At 44.7% G+C, this 22,829-nt stretch overlaps 1 long non-coding RNA gene across 1 annotated transcript in view; it reads right to left on the reverse strand.

Annotated features, from left to right (window-relative positions):
- Nucleotides 1–11,609: 11,609 nt before the first annotated feature.
- The window catches only part of LOC123616833 (uncharacterized), a 31,369-nt gene continuing 20,149 nt past the window's right edge, over nucleotides 11,610–22,829 (reverse strand). The window contains exons 3-5 of the long non-coding RNA XR_006724857.2: nucleotides 19,478–21,105; nucleotides 15,167–15,347; nucleotides 11,610–14,186 (exon numbers count right to left, since the gene is read on the reverse strand). This is a non-coding gene — a long non-coding RNA (uncharacterized LOC123616833). The remainder of the gene's footprint in view (nucleotides 14,187–15,166; nucleotides 15,348–19,477; nucleotides 21,106–22,829) is intronic.

Below are 22,829 nucleotides of genomic sequence, written 5' to 3' on the forward strand. Positions count from 1 at the left end.
GCTGAGTTTTGTTTTGTCTTTCTCCTAATGGGGAACAGATGGACCGAGGAAATGAGAACCAGTTGACAATTCTCGAAGCCACTTATCTTTGGTAAATTTCAAAGGGACAGTGGGAGCAAATAGACAACCATTCAGTAAACAAGTATTTAACGCACACTGAGAGACTTATGGTGATCCACATTAGTCCCGGCCAACAGAAATAGAACGTGAGCCATGAATGCAATTAAAAGGTTTTAGTAGCCACATTAAAAAGGTTAAAAAAAGTGATACTAATTTTTATAATATATTTTATTTAGCCTACGATATCCAAAATATTATCATTTCAACATGTAATCAGTATCAATTTACCCATATGATATTTCACACTAAATCTTCAAAATCTGGTGTGTGTTTTAGACCTCAAGCACATCTCAGTTCAGACTTAGCCGCGTCTCAGGTTCCCAGGAGCCACATACGGGTCTAGTGGCTACCTTACCAGACAGCACAGATTTTGATAGAAATCTCTCTTACCATCATACCAGTGGGAAAGTTAGAAAATTAATAAGTAAGGAGATTAATAAAGATGATTGTAGATTGTGAGAAATGCTAGAAGTGAAATAACGGTGACGGGCCCGCAACTGAGGGGCAGGGAGGAGGTGTACTGCTACTTCAGGTGAGGAACTCACCTTGGGCCTCTCACAGGAAGAATCTGAGTGAGTATCTGCAACGTAACAACGAACCAGCCAGGTGAAGAGGTGGGCAGGAGCATTCCAGGCAGAGAGCACTGGCAGCGCCAAGGCCCTGAGGCAGCCCATGCTCAGCTGGTAGGTTTCCCCTAGAGAGCGCTGACCATGGGGGAGAACGGAGCCAGAGGACCTGGAAGAGGTGAGTGAACATCAGAGCACCTGGGGCTTGTAGGCCTTGGAGGAGAGCTGGATATAATTCTAGAAATGACAGGGAGCCCAGAGGGATTTAAACAGGGAAGTGATGTGATCTGATTTCTACTTGTGAACAAGTTCTCTGCCTTCCGCGTGGAGAGTTAGTTAGAAGTCAGCAAGAGAGATGCACATAAGTTAGTTGGAAGAGGTCATCGGGTGGACTAGGTGAGAGACATCAGAGTCTCAGCAAAGGTGATGACAGGATAAAACAGAAATGACTGCGGGACATGCTTTGAAGGTGAGACTGAGGGACTTGCTAATAGGCTGGTTACAAGGGGTGAGAAGGAGAGAAAAATCAAGAATGTCTCCTACAATTTCGTCTCGAGCATGAGGCTTCCTTCCCCTTCATCATCCGTAGCCCTGGCTTTTATAACCCACATCCCTGGAATTTCCCATCTCCCCGTGATTTTAGCCAGAAAATCGGCTTTCCTGGGCACTGAACAGGAATCTGTCTCCAGAGTTGCAAGCCAGCATATGCACGCCTCTCTCTGCTGGCCTGTGCTCATGCACTCCCGAAACCTTCAAGGAATTCCAAGCTCCCACGCCAGGACTACATTCCTGAGCAGAGAGTGTCAAAGCAATGGGGCTGGTGAAGTGCGGGGAAGACGGCCCCACTCAAATCACTCGCACTGCTGAACAGGTGAGCCAGCCTGAGCTGGCAGGTGAATCAGTCCCAACGATTGCCGGGAAGGGTAGGAACTTCTTCTACGGGGCGAGTGTCAACCAATAACGCGTTCAAAATAAGGGGCTGGAAAGGCAAGCCCGTGTGCCCGGCGCTTTGTAATAACCAAAGGTGCTGGTCTAGTTTAAGACACAAATAAGATCCTAGGAAATGAATTTCCCGGCAGCACGTCCTTGTTTAGCCTAGGCAAATGCGGGGCCTTAAGACACTTGATATGACGCTCACAGAAGCATTTAAATTGTGTCATGGCTTGAAAACTAAGGGAGGGTTTGGCTGTGCATGAGTGGGGTCAAGGGAACGAGGGGTGTGACAGTGAGCTGGGATAGCAGGCAGAACATAAAAAAAGAGGGTGACCTGGACAATGGCGAATGCCTGACCCCTACCCTTGTCCCCTGCCGCCTGGGCCCAGGGTGGTAGGAGGCACGCCACAGGGCAGCTACGCCAAAGCAGAACTAGTAGCATTTTTGCTGCCCAGCAATCAGTACCCAGGAGCATCCAGTTTCCCAGGAGAACAGAACCGGAGACATTATGGGTCTGAGCTTAAATCCTGGAACTGGCTGAGCCACAGTAACTATGGAGGAAGGTCCCTGTTCAGTTTATCTTGCAGTCTTTCCTAGTGCCAGACCCCCCCACTCCCACCCCCTCACACACATAGTCCAGGAACTAACGCTGCATGGACTTAAGAGACGAGAGGACACGGGACCTAATTATTTCAGTCTGTGCCATGACACCTTCTCAGTAACGGGCATACATCCCGGGCCTAGCTCCGCAGATACAGCCAATAGCTCCCTGGGAAGGAAGCATGGCTTTTTCTCTCCAGTTCAGGTCCGTTTCCTTTTCTGATACCTTTGCTGGGGGATCAAGGAAGGTGATGTTGTCTACAGGAGACTCCCCCCAAAAGCTAATTCATTTCTAAAGCTAGAATACCGGGGCCTGAAGCCCATCCCCAAAGAGATTTGCAGGAAAAGGATCCCCACCAGATCCAAGACAGGAATGGGTGGGAGGGAGATACGGAATGGAAGACAGGGGTGGGAAGAAAGGTAATGGAAGAGAGAAGCCAGCAACTGAGGTCAGACCAATTCAGACCCCCTTTGGACACCCAACAGGACTTCAGATCCTGACCAGGTAACTCCACTTACACGTCATAATTAACCTTTCATTATTCACTCTCCAGATGGTATCCAGACCCTACTCAACATCTTTTTTTTTTTTTTTTAATTTCATTTACTTGTGTTTTCACTTCAAAGTGTTCCAACCATGCACTCCAGTTTAATTGGCAGAGTCTGTTTTTCTCTACATCAGAACTGGCCTTTCAGTTGAGGGCATGACACTTTCCTTAGATTTAGTAGGGACTGAAAATTCTGATCAACTGACCCCTAACAGCACCCTGATAATGCTGTGTGCACACGCACGTGTAATCTGAGCAAGGCCACTGGATCTAATCTAGTGCCTGGAGAGCAGAGACCCAGAAATCAGGTGTCCGAGAGTCGGATTTCAGCTTTGCCGCTGAGTTGTCAGACTTTCAACAGGTCCCTCTTTCTTTCTACTGCCCACCCCCGCAGGTGAATTTAGGACAACACCAATTCAAAAATAGCAGCAATTCTCGGCACACAACGTAGCACTGTCCTGGGGGTTTGTTCAGGATTGGGAATGGGGGCTGGGGGGTGTTAATCACTTGCATTTTTAAACAATAGAGGTGCACCCATGAAAAATGCACTCAGCAGTGCACAAAAGCCTGACCTGAGATAAAATTCTGAACAATACCCTCATGAGAATCCACAAGTGTTAAAAATTCACCAGCGCTTCTTGGTGGTTTGTCTTTCTGGGGCTTTCAGAGCCTCGAGTCTTGCACAAGCAGCAGCTGTAACCAGCCGGGTGATTCTGCAAGGGGACAGTACGTGACAGATCCTGGCCAAACAGACCGGCCTTTCATTTCTGGAGACCTGGAATTATCCTGCCTGCCTGGGAGGTAGGAAGGAACGAAGGGTTAATCTAATCAGCCTGGCTGCACAGAACAACCCTGTTAACACGGAGGAGGGTCAGGGTACTTAGGGACTTAGCTACATACCTTCCAATTACAACTGAGAAGTTGAAACTGAGTTGTTTCCAGTGGCGTCTGGCATTCTCAGGAGAGGAGAGCTCAAATATAAAGTCCGGAGACAAAGGCAAGGTCCTGCCAGATCAATAGTTCTGAACCCCTTCGGGTGTTACTTCATCTTATTTTTGCTTATTATTTATCGTTTGCCTCCCTCACTAGAATCTAAGTGTTGTGAGGGTAGGACCATGTCTATTTTATTTCTATAATATTCTCTGGCCTAGTGGAGTACTTCACATATAGTAAGCACTTGAAAAATACCTGCTGAATGAATGATCAATGCATGCATTCCTTAGCCTCTTTTAAGATCCTGGACCCCTTTTAAAAATTGGATGAAAGTTGCAGGGGGAGGTATAGCTCAGTGGTAGAGTGAATCCTTAGCATGCACGAGGTCCTGCGTTCAATCCCCAGTACCTCCATTAAAAAATAATAAATAAATAAACAAGCAAACAAACCTAATTACCTCCCCATCAAAAAAGAAATTAACTTCTCTCTCCATTAAAAAAGAAAAAAAATATATATATATATATATATTTATACGTATAATTGAATCTTCCCATGCAAAGACTAGTTTCCAAAGGACCTTCCTGCTTCACCTGTAACACTTGGTATCTCTTAAAAGCACATAAACAAAAGGTCTATTGTCACTACATTCTCCAGTCTGAAGAGGACCAAGAATGGGACTAGGGTCTTCTGACTCCTGAACTAAGGTGTCTGAAATTGACCCTTGGGTGGCCAAAGGGCTCTGGGTCACATTTGGGTACACGCCCAATAAAAAGAGACCCTCAGCGAAAGGGAATCAAAAATCCTAAATTTGTGACTCAGAAAACTTGAGTTGAAACCCAGCTCTCGCCCCTTACCAGCTGCGGTGTCAGAGCCAGGCCGCGGACCTCTCTGGGCTTGGGTTTTCTCATGTGAATTGAGAGGTGTGGCCGAGGCCCAAAGATCCATAATGTTGTAACTTGTGAACCCGGCCCCTGCAGCAGCTGGCAGACTTGCCGTGTAGTTCAGATGTCTGTCTCTTGGCAGTGCTCCCTCACTCTGGGAAGAAGAGAACACAGTGTGTGCTGAAGCAAGAGAGATTCTAGGCAAGACATTGGGAAGAACTCTGACCTACAGAAAGCATCCGAGTGGGGGCGGGACCTCCCTCTGAAGGTACGCGAGGGTGGCGGCCGGCTCTCGGCTCTCAGATGGCCCACTCGCAGGAGTGCCTGGCGAGGGCTCAGGTCGGACTGTCTCCTAAACCCACCCAACACTTTGCCTGCAGGAGAAACCCTAGGCTTACCTTTGCTGCAAGTAAGATCTTAAGTGCCAAATTCCTGCCAATTTATTCTAACTCTTTGATCAGGATATTGGTTGTCTTCGGGTGCTTTACCTCTAGTCAGTTCTTCAAACAAAGAAACCTGGTAAAAAGCAACCTGGATTGAGACCCTATCAGGCCGAGTTTCTTGTTTAATCCTAGAGCAACCCTGCAAGGCATTTTTTTTAATACCAATTTTATAGATAAGAAGACTGAGACTCAGACAAAGAAAATAACTTGCTGTCACAACTCAGTCCAACCCTGGGGGTTCACTCTGAGGCTGTCACTAGGAAACAGAATTTAAATCCAGGTCTGTCTGGCTTGGAAATACTTGCTACAACACCTGATGCCAGTGGGGAGGAGCTAAGTGCTGACTGGGCAGCAGAGGGGTTTCCCGGCCTCGGGGAGCACGTGTGCGAAGCACACTTGACTCCTCTGCTCACTGGGGGCCAGTGTGCACTCTGGAGTCCTCGCTGCTTAACCTTTTCCTGAGTCGGTATCTCTGAGCATCTCCCTTAAAACAATAGACTTTTAGACATGGAAGAAACTTAAAAGACACATTACTAAATGAAAGAAGTCAATCTGAAAAGGCTACAAACTGTACGATTCCAACCAAATGACATTCTGGAAAAGGCACAGCTACAGAGACAACAAAAAGATCGTGGTTTCCAGGGGTTTGGGGAGAGGGAGGGAGGGAGGGAGGAATAGATGGAGCACAAGGGATTTTTAGGGCAATGGAATTACTCTGTGTGACACTATAGTGGTGGCTACATGTCATTATGCGTTTGTCAAAGCCCATAGAATGTACAACACCAAGAGTGAACCCTAATGTGAGCTGTGGACTTTGGTTGATAATAACGTGTCTATGTTGGTTCATCGATTGTACCAAATATGCCACAGTGACGAGGGAGGTTGAGGGCAGGGGAGTGTATATGTGTGGGTGGGGAGGGCTATGTGCAAACTCTCTGTATTTTCTGCTCAATTCTGCTGTGAACCTGAAACTGCTCTTAAAGAATAAAGTCTAATAAAAAAAGTTTTACAAAAATGGACTTTTAGACCCCAGCACATAGTTGGAATGCAAATGGACATCAGGTGGAAAAAAAGAAGAGACAATGAATTTGTGAAAATATGCTCAGTCCTATCAGAAATCAGGCAGATGCAAATTGAAATCACAGGGAGAGAGCACATCGCACCACCCACTGCAAAGGCAAAAGGGTAAGCGTCTTGAGGACCCCCCCTGTGCCCTGAGGATACTGAACAAAGGGAGCTCAGGGACAGCAATGGAGGAAGGGCATCTGTACCATCATTTTGGAAAACAATTAGCCTTATCTTGCATTGCCGAACATGCCTGCAACCTTTGACTCAGCAATTGTTAACTACAACATATTCTATATCCTTCTGAATGTGTCAACCATTTAATAATAAAAATATTTTAAAATAAATAAATTAGCCTATCATATACATAGACCCTGAGGGACTGTGGGACTGAGGGTTTCAATGAGCCTTAGATGAAGAGGTTCCCAGCAGAGAGGGGTCAGCCATGGAACAGAGCAACACGAGGTGGCCTCCGGGGAGACTAAGCTTACCGACTAAGTCTCATTCGTTCTGAATACAGATGCCAGGCAAGACACAGGACGCCCAGTACATCTGAATTTCAGATAAATGAGAATAGTCCTTTAGTTTTAAATATGTTCCATGCTATTTGGGACATACTTACACTAAAAACATTTACCCCCCAAAATAATTTCTTTATCTGAAATTCATAAATACTTGGCATTCTGTATTTTTATTTGCTAAGTCTGGCAACCCTAATAATAATGAACCTCTTATTACTTGTAAGCTTCATGTCTTTTGACCCATAAATCAAAACCAATTTTTCAGCATATAAAGAGAACTGTTTCACAGCAGTAGGATTTTCTTGCTCATAGGAAATAGAATAGGACTGTTAGGAGTTTGGAGTGTGAAAGCAGGCAAACCTGGGTCTGAGCCCTGGCTCGGCCACTTGCTAACTGTGGTCAAGAGTGTCATTCACTCTTTCTGTGTGCTGATCTCTTGATCTGTACAATGAAGCGCCTGCCTCATTAGGGCTATTGTGAGCATCAAATGAGGTAGGATGCCCTGCAGGTGCTCAGCTTGGTGCCGGACACATTCTGTGCCCTTGACAGTATGAACCACTCTTCTCCACGCACTGGCCTGACTTTAAAACTAAACACTAGAATAGATTTATAGCATCTTGGTGGCCAGGATATCATCCTCATTTCTGGAATATTTAGGACAAAATCAGAGGCAGGAGTTTCCCTCTCCCCCTGCCCCCCACCAATTCACCCATTGTCTGAGAGCGGAAGTTGGGAGAACGGACAAGATGACCTCCACGGTCCTCCCAACCCTAGCATTTGGTGGCCTCTATGTCCTTAGCAATCTTAGATTCCTGAAGGCCACCTTCTCCGAGGCTGTAACTGAGAAACGTATCAAGTTGTGTTCCATCCCGTGTGACTCAGTCCAATCCTGGGGGTTCACTTTGAGGCTGTGAATCACCCCTACTCTGGGAAAGGCACTTTCCCATGCTTTCTAGTTCTTATTCATAGCTCAAGTCATTACTTTGGATCTGGTGAACACAACATACAGGATTAGGTGATGACTTGGCCAAGAGTTTAAGGACCTCAACAGCAACACCCACCACCACCTGCAGGACCCTTTGTCTCTCTGTGTTCCTTCCTCTTTCCTTGCTTGTATTCTCACTGCCCCTCCATCACCCGATCTCTATACTCTGCCTTAAAGTTTACTTTTATTAGTGTAGTCACAGGTATAACGAACAGTTCCTTTCATTACATATTAACTTATTAAGAACATGGTTAGCAAATAATTGATACTTGATAATATTGCCAAGCATAAAAACAAAATCCATATAATAGAATATCCCTCTGTCATGAGAATAAGGAATAAAGAATCTAGAACAAACACTCCCAGGCTCTGAATCAGTGGCTTCACAGCATCAAATGACATGAAACTATGACCAGGGAGAGTCTCCTTGAAGGAGGAATGAGATGAGTAGGTTTTGTTTTAGCGGCAGACATTGAACTACGTAGTTATCATTCTTTGCAGGAGAAAACCTTTCACAGCATGGCCAAGAGGCCCAGAATTTAAACTCAGCCATCTCCTCATGAGAGATGGAGTTACACAGGGGCTTCAAATGATGTCACAGTCCTGGTGGGTTTTCCTGAGCCTGGGGCATTCCATGCCTTGCTCAGTTTCCCTCATTCTCTACCATAGAAGCCTCCAACATTGTAATTTTGGCAAATTATTTTGGTTGAGGGCTCATAAATGCATCTAGCATGTTTTCAACACCTTTAGTTTTAGGAGAAGCAGCCTTTCTTTGCAGGCTGCTCATCTCATCGCGACCTCAACCCACCCAGTCAGCCCACGAAAAGGACCAGCTAACCAAGTCCTCAGCACAATCTGGATGATGCTCCAACTCAAAGTTCCCACAAAGTACGATGTCATGTTGTGCCGCAGAGAGAGCTGTGGCAGAACTTGTGACATTGCCTGCAAGATACTGCCTGACAAACTCCGCTCCCATGTCAAGCCCCGAGCAACAGAAAGGGCCAGTGCTGTGACTGACAGTCCTGTTCAAGAGCTCAAACTTTGGCTTCCATCTTCTTTGAGAGGTTGGGTCAGGACAATCCCTGAGGTCCCTCCTTGTTTTGACATTCTAGGACATCCATGCTGTCATGGAAAAGGCAGCTCTCCCCTCACTCCCAGATGCAGACTGATGGCTTTCTATTGTTGCTGCTCTCCGACGAGCAATATTTTGTTATCCTTTCCTCTTTCACTGGCAAAAAGGAAAGAAGGAAGGAAGGAAAGAAGGGAGGGAGGAGGGAGAAATGGGGGAGAGAGAAGGGCTTTTGGAAACAAAATAAAAGTCACAAAGCAGAGCCGTGCCTTTTAGAATTGGGTGGTTGCTGGGGGCAGGGGTGCAGGGGCTGTGTAAGTGGCATTCCATCCCACGGTCACAACTCTGACCCTACTTGGTTATCACATCCTACTTGTTTATTCAAAGTGAAATGTGGGACCCAGACAACTTGCCAGGTGGCATCAGAGGTCTCCAACAGGTTAGGAGACAAGATGGCACATTTTCCCCTGCTCCTGTCCCTACAAGATTTGGGCCTATCAGCCTCTGCTTCCCAGGCTAAAACCACCATCTCCTAGTGGAGTTTCACTAGGATGATTAATGAAAACATCATCCATTAGCCCCAGATGGGTGTTTCATTAAAAGAATATAAGACACATGCACCCCAATGTTCACAGCAGCACTGTTTACAACAGCCAAGACATGGAAACAACCTAAATGTCCATCAACAGATGGCTGGGTAAAGAAGTTGTGGTATATTTATACGATGGAATACTATTCAGCCATAAAAAACAATAAAATAATGTCATTTGCAGCAACATGGATGGACCTGGAGAATGTCATTCTAAGTGAAGTAAACCAGAAAGAGAAAGAAAAATACCATATGCTATCACTTATATGTGGAATCTTAAAAAAAAAAAAAAAAAGACAAACAAACTTATTTGCAACATAGAAACAGACTCACAGACATGGAAAACAAACTGATGGTTACAGTGGGGAGGGGGTGGGAAGGGATAAACTAGGAGTACGAGATTTGCAGACACTAACTACTGTATGTAAAATAGATAAACAACAAGTTTATACTGTAGAGCACAGGGAATTATAGTCAATACATTGTAGTAACTTATGATGAAAAAGGATATGAAAACGAATATATGTGTGTTCCTATATGACTGCAGCATTCTGCTGTACAACAGAAATTGATACAACATTGTAAACTGACTACACTTCAGTAAAAATGTATAAAAATATATCTAAGATGACACTGAGAAGTATCTTATTTAAGAACAATCCTTCCAAACACAGGAACATTTGAGTGTCCTTCCTCTTCCCACCCGCAGTCAGAAGTGGGAAGCAGATTTTGCTGAGGGGTTCAGGGAGGGACTTCCTCCTTGTCTCCATCCCCAACAGTTAGGTAAACTGTCCCCTAACTGCAGTGACTACAGCAGTGTTAATCATTACTGAAAAACGAAGACAAAATCACTCAGCCGCGGGAGCTAGGCAACCAGGGGTGCAACATTCAAATCCACTTAGTTCAAAAGGATTTCCAGAGGAAAATTCCACGTGATGTTCCCTCGGCCAGCACTTTCCTGACTGCCTATCGCCTATCCCCAGAGCTTCCTCCCCCTCCTCCTCCGCCCAGCCTAACCACCCCATGAAAAAAGCGGCCCCTGGGCCCCACCCAGGCAGCAACTCCTGTCAGAGCTCAGGGCAGCGTCACATCTGGAAGGGAAGAGAACTGGAAAGGTCATTCCAGGTACTTCCTCTCCTGCCTATCTGGGGACTGAGGCTGGAGGCAGCCAAGTGTGTGTGTCCATGTCTGTGTGTGTATGCAGCAGGTCGTTCATGCGTGCTGACGTGAAGTTCCCGTCACAAGCAAAACAAAATTCCTCCCTTGGAAGAAAGAAGGTATTCAAAAGCAGTGCTTCTCTAAAGATGTGCCACAGAAGATGCGTTATAAGCAAAAATGCCCTTTGGTCCTATTTCCAAAGACTGTTCCTAACAATCTTAAACTAATTTCTTGCCTGTGAGACTTCTCAGATATGGACTGTGGATCTCTGAGAAGCGGCTACAGCTTCCAGCATCCTCTCGTTGCATTTGACTAGGGAACGCTTTCGTCATGGTGTGATGCTATGGAATGAGTATTCTTCAGAATACACTTTGGAAAAACTTGACTTTGGATGAAGATAAGAATTCATCTTTTTCCCGCCTTTTAACCTCTGGTTTCATTCTTTGGGGATTGTCGAAGCCAGAATTGATTTAGAACCCAGGTCACATCTGTAAGTCAAGAATATGATGATTGTTCAGCATGGGGACCTACGAGCCATTATTTAGCTCTGCTTATTCTGGTAGCAGAGGAGGGAAAGATCTGTTTGTCTGCCATGGCTTCATCAGTGCAAAAGCAGCCTTTTATCTCCAAAGCCCAGGATCTTTGAGTAGAAAAAAACCCGGCCACCATCCTGGGGCCCTTACTTTTTCCCCAATACCTTTGAAGTCAACCTGTCTTGACTTCTCCTGTCCTCAACATGAACTGCTTCCAGCCTCCTCCCCGTGACTGGTCAACAGATGCACTTCAGTGGGGTACATACAGATGGGGTTTCACCGTGTGCGGTTTCTCTCAAAGCATGGTCCCTGGACCAGCAGCAACAGCACCACTTGGAAACCTGTTGGAAACGCCCCAGCTCATTCAGACATTCAGAATCAGAAACTCTGGGAATCAAGGTCAAGCAATCTTGTGTTAAAAAGCCTTTCAGCTGATTCCCTTACATGCTGAAGTTTGAGAAGCCCTGTCTTAAGGGAACCTTTTCAACACTTTCGTGCACTTTTTTTTTTACAAATATTTGCTGAAGACTGAGGCTAGAGTCATATTCAAGACAGACAAGGTCCTTCACCAGAAGGAACGTACATTAACGCGAGAGCCAGCGATAAACAAGTAAATAGACAAGAAAGTTAGAGATTGCTATGTGGGTGACGGAGGAAATAAACAGGCTGGTAGGCAGAAGAAGTGAGGCGGGGATGACTGGGGTCAGCAAGGGTTTCTCTGAGTTGGTGACATCTGAGCTGAGATCTGAAGTATGAAAACAAGCCATCCTTTTAAGGAACCAGCAGAAGAACTATGTGGACAGCAGGGGCAGTGCAAAGCCTCCAAGGAGAGAAAGAGCCTGGGGTATGAGAGGACAAGAGGGCGAAGAGGTAGAAATACATTACGGGGTTGGCACAGTCAGCTGCAGTCAGGTTGCAGTTAAATTCTACTCTGACAGCAGTGGGAACTCATGAGGGGAGTCATGTAGGCTGGTGTCTGTTTTGGGTGCATTGCAAGAACCAAGGATATGTTCAGCTATTGATTTTCTCCTGGGTCTGACCCTTAAAACAGACAAAATGTCCAAAACATCATCTTTAATTTCTGATTGGTCTTTTCTAGGAAAAAACTATGTCCCTTAGTTCTTGCTATGGTGTGCTGAGGTTAACTAACCCCTTACAATGCGCACTAAAGCCAAACATGCAATTTGATCACGAGGACGGTAGACCAGTAGGGGGAACGCCTTGTATGCTGTATTTTAAAACCACAAGAGGAAGTTCAAATGGCACCACCCCAGCCCCCCTCCCCTTCAGCTCTGCTTCTCACACACACACTTCTCAGCACATGGCACCCAGCGTGCCTCTTAACCTTATATTTTACACATTCTCCTTCCAGGTAGAGTCCTGAGTTCTTCCTGCAGTCTTCTGGTTGTCAGTTACAACAGGGACAAATCCTTCCCCCTGTCATGTAAGTCAGATGTACACCCAACCGGTTCTCTGACCTGTTCTCAGGGTGTGAACATATGAGAACGGTTACCTGATCTGGGAGACCTTTAACATAAAGGAGACTCAGAAGTTCCAGGCGTTGAGTGACCAGAACCAAGCCACTTACACTCCCAGAACTTTTGCAAAATGCCCTGCAATGTTTGGGCTCATTCATTCATTAGATCAAAGTTTATTAAATGCCTCTTATGTTGCATGTACTATGACAGTCACTGAGAGACGAAAATACTGAGGCATGTCCGCAGCACACAGGAACTCCGTTTCGGTTGGGAGCCATGCACGGACACTTACTGGAGCTGAAGAGTACACACAAATGCCGTGCGAATGTTAGTAGTGACATTTTTGGGGATTTTAAGAGCCAGCGATGACTTACGTGCACCTTGTCCATATGATACAAGTACCGCATAATGCTGTGCTCCCACGCATCTCTTTCCACCTCCTCATTCAGTGTTACCTTAAAACCCCCAACTTTCCATGGTGGAAGAATTTACACCATGGGAATCGGCAAACACTACAAATCAGTGCTTGATTTCTTGTATAGTTGACTACCAGGCTTAAGCGATGAGGGAGGACGGCATAGCTCAAGCAGTAGAGTATATACTTAACATGCACGAGGTCCTGGGTTCAATTCCCAGTACTTCTGTTAAAAATAAATAAATAAACCTAATTACCCCCTAAAAAAAAAACAAAAAAAAATTAAAAACCGACTTAGGTGATGGAGAAAAATGTGAAGAATATATATAAACACTCAAAGTGTCTCAAGTCTGTAGCTGTTACATTGTAAATGGTACAGAAAATTGAGGAAATATTCTTCCAGTACTCAGAAGTTATCATCCATTTCAGCAAAGTCATCCACAAACAAATGAAGTTCTTTTTCTTATTAATTATTAGAAAAAGTAATTAGTAACTTTTGTTATTAATTAATGTAAGACTGGCTATGCATTCAGGATTTTGCAGAAAATAAAAATCATCCTGTGAGGGGACATCAGGCTGTGGGAGGAGAAGAGCCTCCCCATAGAGATGGGTTTGTCATGTCCTCAAAGAGAGCAGAACTCTTGGTCCGCCCCTCTTCCCACCACACCCTGTGACTTAAGTTGTCCCAGCTCTGTTTTCCAGACACCGGCCGGTGGTGCCAACTCCAGGCTTTGATCAAGGAATGTGAGGCAGCGAAGCCACAGAGAACAAAGGCGGTTTAACTCCTATTAAACTTGTTACCTGTGTTGCACTGTACAGTTTGCAAAGCATTTTTTGGTTTTTTGGGGTTTTTTTTAGCGCAGAACTCTGCCTAGAAGGCAGTTCTTCCCCAGCGACTGGGCTGGCTCCTTCTCAGTCTGCAGGTGGAGGCTTTTAAATAAATGTCAGCGCCTCCCAGGAGCTCTCTCTTGCATCATTCTGTTTGTCTCCTGCAGAGCACTCGTCCCGGTCAGCGATTTCCTAATTTACCTATTTCCTTGTTGTCCCCTCACTCTGGAACGCAGGCTCCAGGAGGGCAGAATCACAGCTGTCTTGTTTGGCACCGTATCCCAGCACTGGAAAAGCCGGCACACAGTTTTTATTAATGAACGTGTAACTGTTCTGAGGCAGGTGCCCCTCAGATGAGTCCCTGGGGCACAGAGAGAAAAAGTGAGCTGTCTAAGCCTGAACACCTGGTTAGCGACAAAACCTGTCCTAGAATCTGAGTTCTCTGGCTCCTTGTGCAACAGTTAGCAGGATGACAGCCGCGTGTCCCTGTCCTGGAGAGGAAAGAAAACTCAGCGACATGCCTGTGGGAAAGGGAAGTGAGGGAGAATCAGACCCAAGAACAAAATCAGCCAAAGTCTGTCCTCTTCATTACCCGTGTTCCCAGTGGATTTCCTCCTCTGTGCTTGGGACCTGGGGCAGAGGAGAGAGAGAGGGCCTGGGTCCAGGCGAGCTGCACCCAAGGGTGCATCCACTGGCACCATCGCTTCCTGCCTGAGCCTGGACAGATCCCAGAGGTAAGGGCTCAGGTCAGTGGGACTGTCTTAGCTCAGGCCACCGTAACAAAATCCTACAAACTCTGTGGCTTATACCACAGAGACTAATTTTCTCACTGTTCTGGAGGCTAGAAGTCCAAGATCAGGGTGTCAGTGTGGTGGGGTTCCGGGGAGGGCCCTCTTCCCGGCTTTCAGACGGCCACCTTCTTGCTGTGTCCTCACAGACAGGGAGAGGGAGGCTCAGCCTTCACGACCTCGTCTAAACTTAGTTGTCTCGGGGAGGAGGGCATAGCTCAAGCGGCAGAGCCCATGCTTAGCATGCATGAGGTCCTGGGTTCAATCCCCAGTACCTCTATTTAAGATAAATAAATAAACAAACAAACGACCCACCAAAAAAAAAAAAAAAAAGATAAACTTAGTCATCTCCCAAAGGCCCCACCTCCTAAGAAATTTGGAGGGATACAAGCATTCAGTCCTTAACAGGGGCCCAGAAGGTGGGGAATCGGAGTGAAGCTTCTGTGACCCTCAGCCCCAGGTGAAGCCCCAGGTGAGGGGGGAGGAAGCAGGAAGTGGGCAGGGAGCTGGAGAATTCCACCCAGGGCCTAGCTCCCTGCAGCCCTCAGGGGGTTCCCACGGGCGTCCTGGGCACGCAGGCTGCTCGGCCGGCCCATCAGCAGGCCTGTTTTCCACTCCAGCCAGCCACAGACCTGGCGCTGGGCTCACACGCTGGCACAGAGCAGGGCACCACCTCCCGCTGAGTCACCCAGCTCGCGGACAGGGAAACTTACATAACGCGACAGATTCTGTGTGTTTGGACATGGGGCTCAAGATCCACCAGCAGGAACGAGGCGAGGCGGAGGGCAGAGGGGGAGCACGGGGGTTGGGAGTCCTGCGGCCTGAGTCTGTCTGTGCCAGGAAGTCGCTGGGGACCCAGGGGACCGAGAGAGGGCACACGCCATGGCAGGATTCCTAGGGATTAGAGATCCAGATTAAAGAGGGCAAGGCCCTTGAGCTGTAAATCAGCACGGCACAGCTCCCCCTCGGCCTGCTCTCCACAGCCTGGGGAATGTTAAGCCAATCCCAAAAGAACACAGGTGGCAAATGAGAAACTGCATAAAAATGTGAACTCCTGGACTGTCTGAGATTTGTGTTCAGAATGCTGTTACAGCCACAAGAGACCGCGCTGCAGGGAGCCACCCGTGGGCTCGAAAAATGCGAGTGGGCGGCTGTTTGAACCTCACTGCAAATCTCCTTTGAGGCAAGACCCTTTACAGATGAAAATGAGAAGGCTGGCTAGGGTAGGGGACACTCCTGAGAACTGGTGGAAAGGACTTCTTTTCCTTCCGAAGAATATTTTCCTACCCCAGCCCTTTAATCGCTTCTGAAAATGGCAGCCTCCTCACACCCACCTTCCCACAACACACACATACCCCAGAAAGATGTGTCAAAGGAAAGCTGCCTACAGATGAAGCCAATCATTCTGTCCCCCCAAAAACTGAGGATCTATTACTCGGTGGGACTTTTTTCTATGGGCACACAATCTCTTGGCATCTGGCCACTGATGGAGTAGCACCCATCTGTACTAGCTCAGCTCTGCATAGAGTGAGGAAAGAATTACCTTCAGAGAGAGAGAGAGAGACCTGAGTTGAATCCTATCCACCTTGGGCCATCTATCTACCTGCCCCCTGGTCTCTGTTTCCTCCTCTGTAAAATGTGCTGGTTCATAGCACTTACCCGCACAGTCTTAGGAGGGCTTTCAGAGGACACTGAGATCCCAGTCTGTCCCTTCCCACCCCCCGCCTCCTTGGCAACCACAAGTTTGTATTCTGTGTCTGTGAGTCTGTTTCTGTTTTGTATTTATATTTGGTTTTTTTTTTTTTTAGATTTGGATATTCTAAACCCCTGGACAAATATTTGTTAGTGTTTTTTATTAGTATTTTTTTAATGGTTAGAAAATCATGAGAGAAAGTAGCAGAAAGCAGAAAGGGAAGATGTCTTACCACATAGGGGTAATAAAAGTGAAAGGACAGTATTACTGTTTTTATTAACACCTTTTTGGTCTCACGCACATACAAAGAATCTGATGAAAACTGTTGCCAAACTTTCCCAGAAAAAAAATACACGTAGTAAATTTTCATACAATTTCAGGTTTATGCATACTTTGAAGGCCAATATAAATCTCAAAATAAAAGTCCTATAAAATGAGAGTTAGTGCTCACAAGTGCCATGCCTTTCTCTTGGGAATCAACAAGAAACAAGAAGACACTGTCATCGAAAATCTTCATCTACACAAACAGCTCCTCTCTGAACGGACTAGTACCCTAACACCCTCTTCTACTGTCTCAGAGACCAAAGGTGACGTTTAGGAACTACATATTGATCATTTACATAATGTAAGACTGGAGCTGGAATGGAAGTGTCTGATCGTCTCCTGGCAGAACACATCTTCCCACCCGTTGCCTGGAGGGTCTGTCGGGAAGGATGAGAAGATCCACTGAGGGGTGGATCCCTGTGCACGGCGTGGCCAAGAGAACAGAACAGATGCTGGGTAGTAAACAGGGAGGAAGGCAAACACAGGCCGTGTTTCCATCACCAACTGCTTCTGCTCTCCCTTCTCTGTGGGTGATGCAGAGATTGCAGTGAATCCTCCTCACACAACCATGACTTTGAACACGGAGCCCAGACCAGCCCTGAGGGACAGTGATTAGGCTCTCCGGATCCCAGAACATAAGACTCTGAGCCTCTATCCTGAAAAACCCTTCAGAAGTTTGACTCAGTGCCCCTTTCTCCATCACTCTGTGCTGCTTGCTCCATACTCAATGGCTCAACAAGAAAATAACTGAGCTCAATCTCCTAAGGCTAAGAGAAACAGAGAGGGGTCTGGGAAAAGGTTCTGCTGGGACAAATACTCCTGCTGCCTGCAGGGCATTCGTCTTGAGCTTATTCTTAGGGCAGGACCTAAGAGAGGCCTTTGGTTTGGAGAGAATTGAGTTGCCTGCCTTGGCAAAGTGGTCCTGCTGCTTCTGCTGAGTCCCAAAGTGTTTCCTTCATGACTGACTTCTTGAAGTCTGGCTTAAAAAGCACTTGTGACAATGAGGTATCACCTTACACCAGTCAGAATGGCCATCATTCAAAAGTCCACAAACGATAAATGCTGGAGAGGGTGTGGAGAAAAGGGAGCCCTCCTACACTGCTGGTGGGAATGCAGTTTGGTGCAGCTGTTATGGAAAACAGTATGGAGATTCCTCAAAACACTAAAAATAGACTTACCCTATGATCCAGCAATCCCACTCCTGGGCATATATCCAGAGGGAAACAATTCAAAAAGATATGTACACCCCAATGTTAATAGCAGCACTGTGTATAATAGCTAAGACATGAAAACAATCTAAATGTCCATCGACAGATGACTGGATTAAGAAGTAGTGCTATATTTATACAATGGAATACTACTCAGCCATAAAAAAGAATAAAATAATGCCATTTGCAGCAACATGGATGGACCTGGAGACTGTCATTCTAAATGAAGTAAACCAGAAAGAGAATGAAAAATACCATATGATATCACTCTCATGTGGAATCTAAAAAAAAAAGAAACAAACGAACTTATTTGCAAAATAGAAACAGACTCACAGACATAGAAAACAAACTTATGGTTCCCAGAGGGGGAAGGGGGTAGGAAGGGATAAATCGGGAGTTTGAGATTTGCAGATATTAATATATATAAAATAGATAAACAAGTTCATATTGTATAGCACAGGGAACTGTATTCAATATCTTGTAGTAACTTATGGTGAAAAAGAATATGAAAACGAGTATATGTATGTTCATGTATGACTGAAGCACTGTGCTATACACCAGAAATTGACACAACATTGTAAACTGACTATACTTCAATAAAAAATATATATATACAAAAAAAAATAGTACCAGCAAAAAAAAAAAAAAAAAAAGTACTTGTGAAAATGTAATTGCTGGTCATGTCTAAACAGCTTCTTAAACCATGACCAATATCAACTGATGTGTATTTCATCTATCAGATAAAATAGTGAGAAACAGGGTCATAAGAAAATGGAACACCACCACCCCCCCAATAAAAAAGAAGAAAAGAAAAAATGGAGGAGGTAAAAATCTGGGGACAAACTGGGTCATGGAGTGATATCCAGAAGGGGTGGTCTCAGTAGGGCTCTTGAGAGCCCTGGGAGTTTAAGCAACATCCACTGGATGCCTGAGGAAGCGGGCTGTCGAGTGAGACCTTCGCCACCACCGTCTGCCTGACGACCCTGAGGGCTCTGCTGGGTAAGAACTCCGCCGAGCAGTTGACACCATTTCGTTTCAGTCCCACAGCACCACAACCTTATGAGGTAGGTAGCGTTTTTGTTCAAATGAAGAAATGGAATCATTGGCAGAGACATTAAATGACTTGCCAAGGATGGCACAAGCTGGGAGGAAGGAAACATAGCCTCAAGTCATCTGACTTCATCTGCCATTTATACCTTCGCAAGTACCATCTCTATGCTGATGACTCCCATCATTAAGACATCATCTCTGGCCCAGGCATCTCTCTTGACTATCAGGCTCCTGATTTCCGAAAAATAAAAAGTCCTCTAGGACTCTCATTTGCACATCCAACAGCTGTCTGAAAATTCAACGTGTTCAAACTGAACTCTCGTCCTCCTCCCCGCAACAAAACAGAAAATCTCTAATATACACAGTGGTTGCTGTCTCAGCTAACAGCAACTTCCTCCTTGGTTGTTCAGGCCAAAATCCCCAGAGTCATCCTTGATGCCTCCTTTTGGCTCAAACCACACATGGAAATCATCAGGAAGTCCTGCTGGCTTATCTTTAAAATAGATCCAGAATCTGACCACCTTTACCACCTTCTCTAGTATGACCTCTCGTACCTTAATTACCCTAATAGCCTCCGACTGGGTCTCCCTTCTTCTACTCTCATGGCCCTTTAACTGATTCTTAACCCTGTAGCCAGAGTGATCCTCCCCCACCCCCTTTTCTCTTACCATTTTATTGCTAAAAATATATAGTTACAAACAGCCCCCAAAAGATATCTCGCTTAATGAATTATAAGGTGTGGTGCATACCCTTGGAAGCACCTCCCAGGTCAAGACACAGAATGTCACCAGCCAACCTCGGCTCCCCTCCACGTGCCCCATCCCAGTCACAGCCTCCGACAGGAACCATTGTCCTGACTTTTACAGCAGTCTCTTCCTTGTGTTTCTTTGTGGTTTTGACATCCTCGTGGGCAACCTGAGGCACAACAGTTTAGACTTGCCTACTTTTAAAAACTTGGTATGTCTTTTAAGTCTCTTTCAATCTCCAGGATCCCCTCCACCCCTTCCTTCCCCTTACGGATTTTCTGCTAAAGAACCTGGGGTCGTGCAGCCTGCACACTCTCCTGCAATCTGGGTTTTGCCGATTGAACCCTCACGGTGCATCACAACACGTTCCTCTGTCCTCTGTCGGCCGGGCACGTTGAAAGCTGCATCGAGTCAGATCCAGTTTGATTCCTTTTGGCAAACTGTGGCACATTCTTTCAAAAGGAGGCATATAAAATCTGGCTTTCACCTACCTTGTTTTATTGTTTTTAATAAACTTTAATTTTAACTTTCACTCTTTGTCGATGTTAGCAGCCAGTGGTGCTCAATGCCGAGATCCATTAATTCATTAGGGTTTGCAAAATGGGCATATTCTGATTTTATGATTTTGTTTTCCTTTATGAGCTGGAATAATTTTATGAGATGTTTCCTGCTTCTGTTACTATCACAGTTTACATGAGAAAGGCAGAATAGTGCTCGATTCTTCCCATAATTTCCTCAGTTTTTGGATAATGAATTGGTTTCCTGTCATCCTCAAAAGGTAACCATTTTTTGTATCATGTGTATGTGTGTGTATAATTTTGAACTTTGCATTTCTTTTCTTTACCGAAGCTCAAAGAGTTTCTATTTGCCAGAAACACGAAGCAGAATCATTGAAACAAAAGGATTCCTCACGACCCCTCAGTTTTCATCTTAGATTTGTGACTTTTAAAAAAAAATTTATTTGCCTACCAATAATTATCCAGGGTGAAGAATCTCCTTTGGAAGAAAATGCTTTATTTCATTCAAATTTTGGCCAGTGAAAGCCTCTTTATGATGAGTTATTTGGACAACTCTAGTAGGCTGTGCTAGGTTGAGTACTGTCCCTGCAAAATTTGTGTCCATCCAGAACATATGAACGTAACCTTACTTGGAAATAGGGCCTTCGTAGAGGGAATCAGATTAAGATGAAGTCTTATTGGATTAGGGTGGGCCCTCAATCCAATCTGACTAGTGTCGTTATAAGAGGGACATTTTGACACACAGACACGCAGAGCATGTCTTGTTATGATGGAAGCAGATACTGGAGCAATGCATCTTCAAGGCGAGCATGGCCAGCAACGACCAGGATGTAGGAGAATGGTGTGAAACAGATCCTTCTTCAAAACCTCCATAAAGAACCAATCTTGCCGGTGCTTTGATTTCAAACTTCTAACTTCCGGAGCTGAGAGAATAAATTCCCGTTGTTTTAAGCTTCCCAGTTTCTGGTACTTGGTCATGGCAGACCTAGGAAACTGACACCTAATACTTGATAACTTTTTCACTCTCTGGTATTAGGAGGTGTCCCTGGTGGCTCATCTCGACCATTTTGTGGCCCAGATCTGGAGTGTTTCTTGATCATTTTATAGATAGACCTAGAGGGGAGATAAACATATTGGAAGATAAAAAGGATAAAATTCTCATGCATTCATAATGATATTTCCAATGCAAATTCTGAGAATCCTATTTCTCAAGGACCTTGGGATAATGAAATTAGAATACTCTACAATTTCTCATCTGCTTTGTCCTATGTTACAAGGGCAACCATATCAGAATAACAATGCCAGCACCACCACCACCCATTATGCTTATTAAAAAGTTTTAAAATGCTTGCTTACGGCACGCCTCTTCTAGCCTTCTTGTTTTTTTTAATGGTTATGCTAAATGTACCTTGCCAGAGCATATAGGTAGTACATACACTATGTCCTATGCCTTTTTACTCTTTTAATCCAATTCTATAAATAATTGTATATTTAATACTCACCAATAGTCCTTATACTAATTATTCTTAAATCCCTGTGGTTGTTGGAAGCACATTTTTTAGAAAATTCTTTAGGAAGGGTTCACGGGAAAAAGATTCCTCAAGCTCTTGCATATTGATAAATTTTTCAGGGCCCTTTTTACTTCAAGGTAAATTTTGCTGGATTTAAAATCTACAGTTCGTATTTACTTTCCTTGAGTACCTGAAATATGGTATCGCATTTGCTTCTGGCATCAAGTTTTGCTGTGAAAATGTCTAATGATTAATTTTCTTTCCCTTACGAGTGACATGCTCATTTCATTTTCTTTGAAACCTGAGCATTTTACTAATATGTGTTTATTCTTCAGCCCATTATATGCTCTTCCAGTATGTAGTTTAAAATATTTTTCTTTCTTTTTTTTTTTTTTTTTTGGTGCCATTTAGGCAAATTTTCTTACGTTATATAGTGTTCAGTATTCATTCTGTTTCCTTTTTTAAGACTCTTATTAACTTCAGGCTGTATTTTTTTGCCAATCTGAAATATTTCCCATATTTTCCCACATCCTTGTCTTCATTACTTTTTGAGATTTAAAAATATTCTAACTTTTCACTTTCTATTTCTAAGGTGCTATTTTTTGTTTATTTGCTTTTGTAGTCCTTCTAATATACTTTGATTTTTTTTCTTTTTAATTACTTCTTGAATTTCTGAGCTCATGTAATTCTGATTTATCTTTCTTTAATTCCAATATAAAATATTTTCTTAGAGTCTTTTATTTTATTTTGAAAAAATATATTACTTTTTTATGCATGCCTTTCTGGCATGATTTCATGATCTATATTCTAGTTTTCTTATCACAGTTTTGTATGGATTTAATTTTGATACTTTTCTGGTGCTCACTTTTATGTGAATTAAATTTTCTAGCACTGTTAGAAGGAACCTTGATTTGGCTATCTTCTCTGATTTCACAGAGCCTCCTCCTCTGTGTTTTGTGTGATACTGAAAAACAAACAAACCAGAACAAACCATGGTGGCTTGCTCTCTGGGATTTTCTGGTTCTGTTCTCCTCCCACCACTTAGCTCTGAAGCTTTCCTTTCTGCATCTCTTTTCTCCCATTTTGTTGTGTTTCGAATCCACTCCCAGCAGTTTCTCTTCACAGAAGACTGTGTCTAGTAAGGGAGGTTGGAATGGGCAGTTTCAAAAGTTCGAAGGAACCGTTGTGCTGCAGCCCCGCAGACCTTACCACAAGCCCTGCGTCCACCTGCCAGTGGAATGCCCATCTCAGACTGGCTGCCTGTGTCTTCCGGTGAGTAACTGTTGGCTATTTTCCGGTTCCCCTGTCCTCAGGTCCATCAAATGC

The sequence above is a fragment of the Camelus bactrianus genome, chromosome 21 (assembly GCF_048773025.1).
Source record: "Camelus bactrianus isolate YW-2024 breed Bactrian camel chromosome 21, ASM4877302v1, whole genome shotgun sequence".
Classification (NCBI taxonomy): Eukaryota; Metazoa; Chordata; class Mammalia; order Artiodactyla; family Camelidae; genus Camelus; species Camelus bactrianus.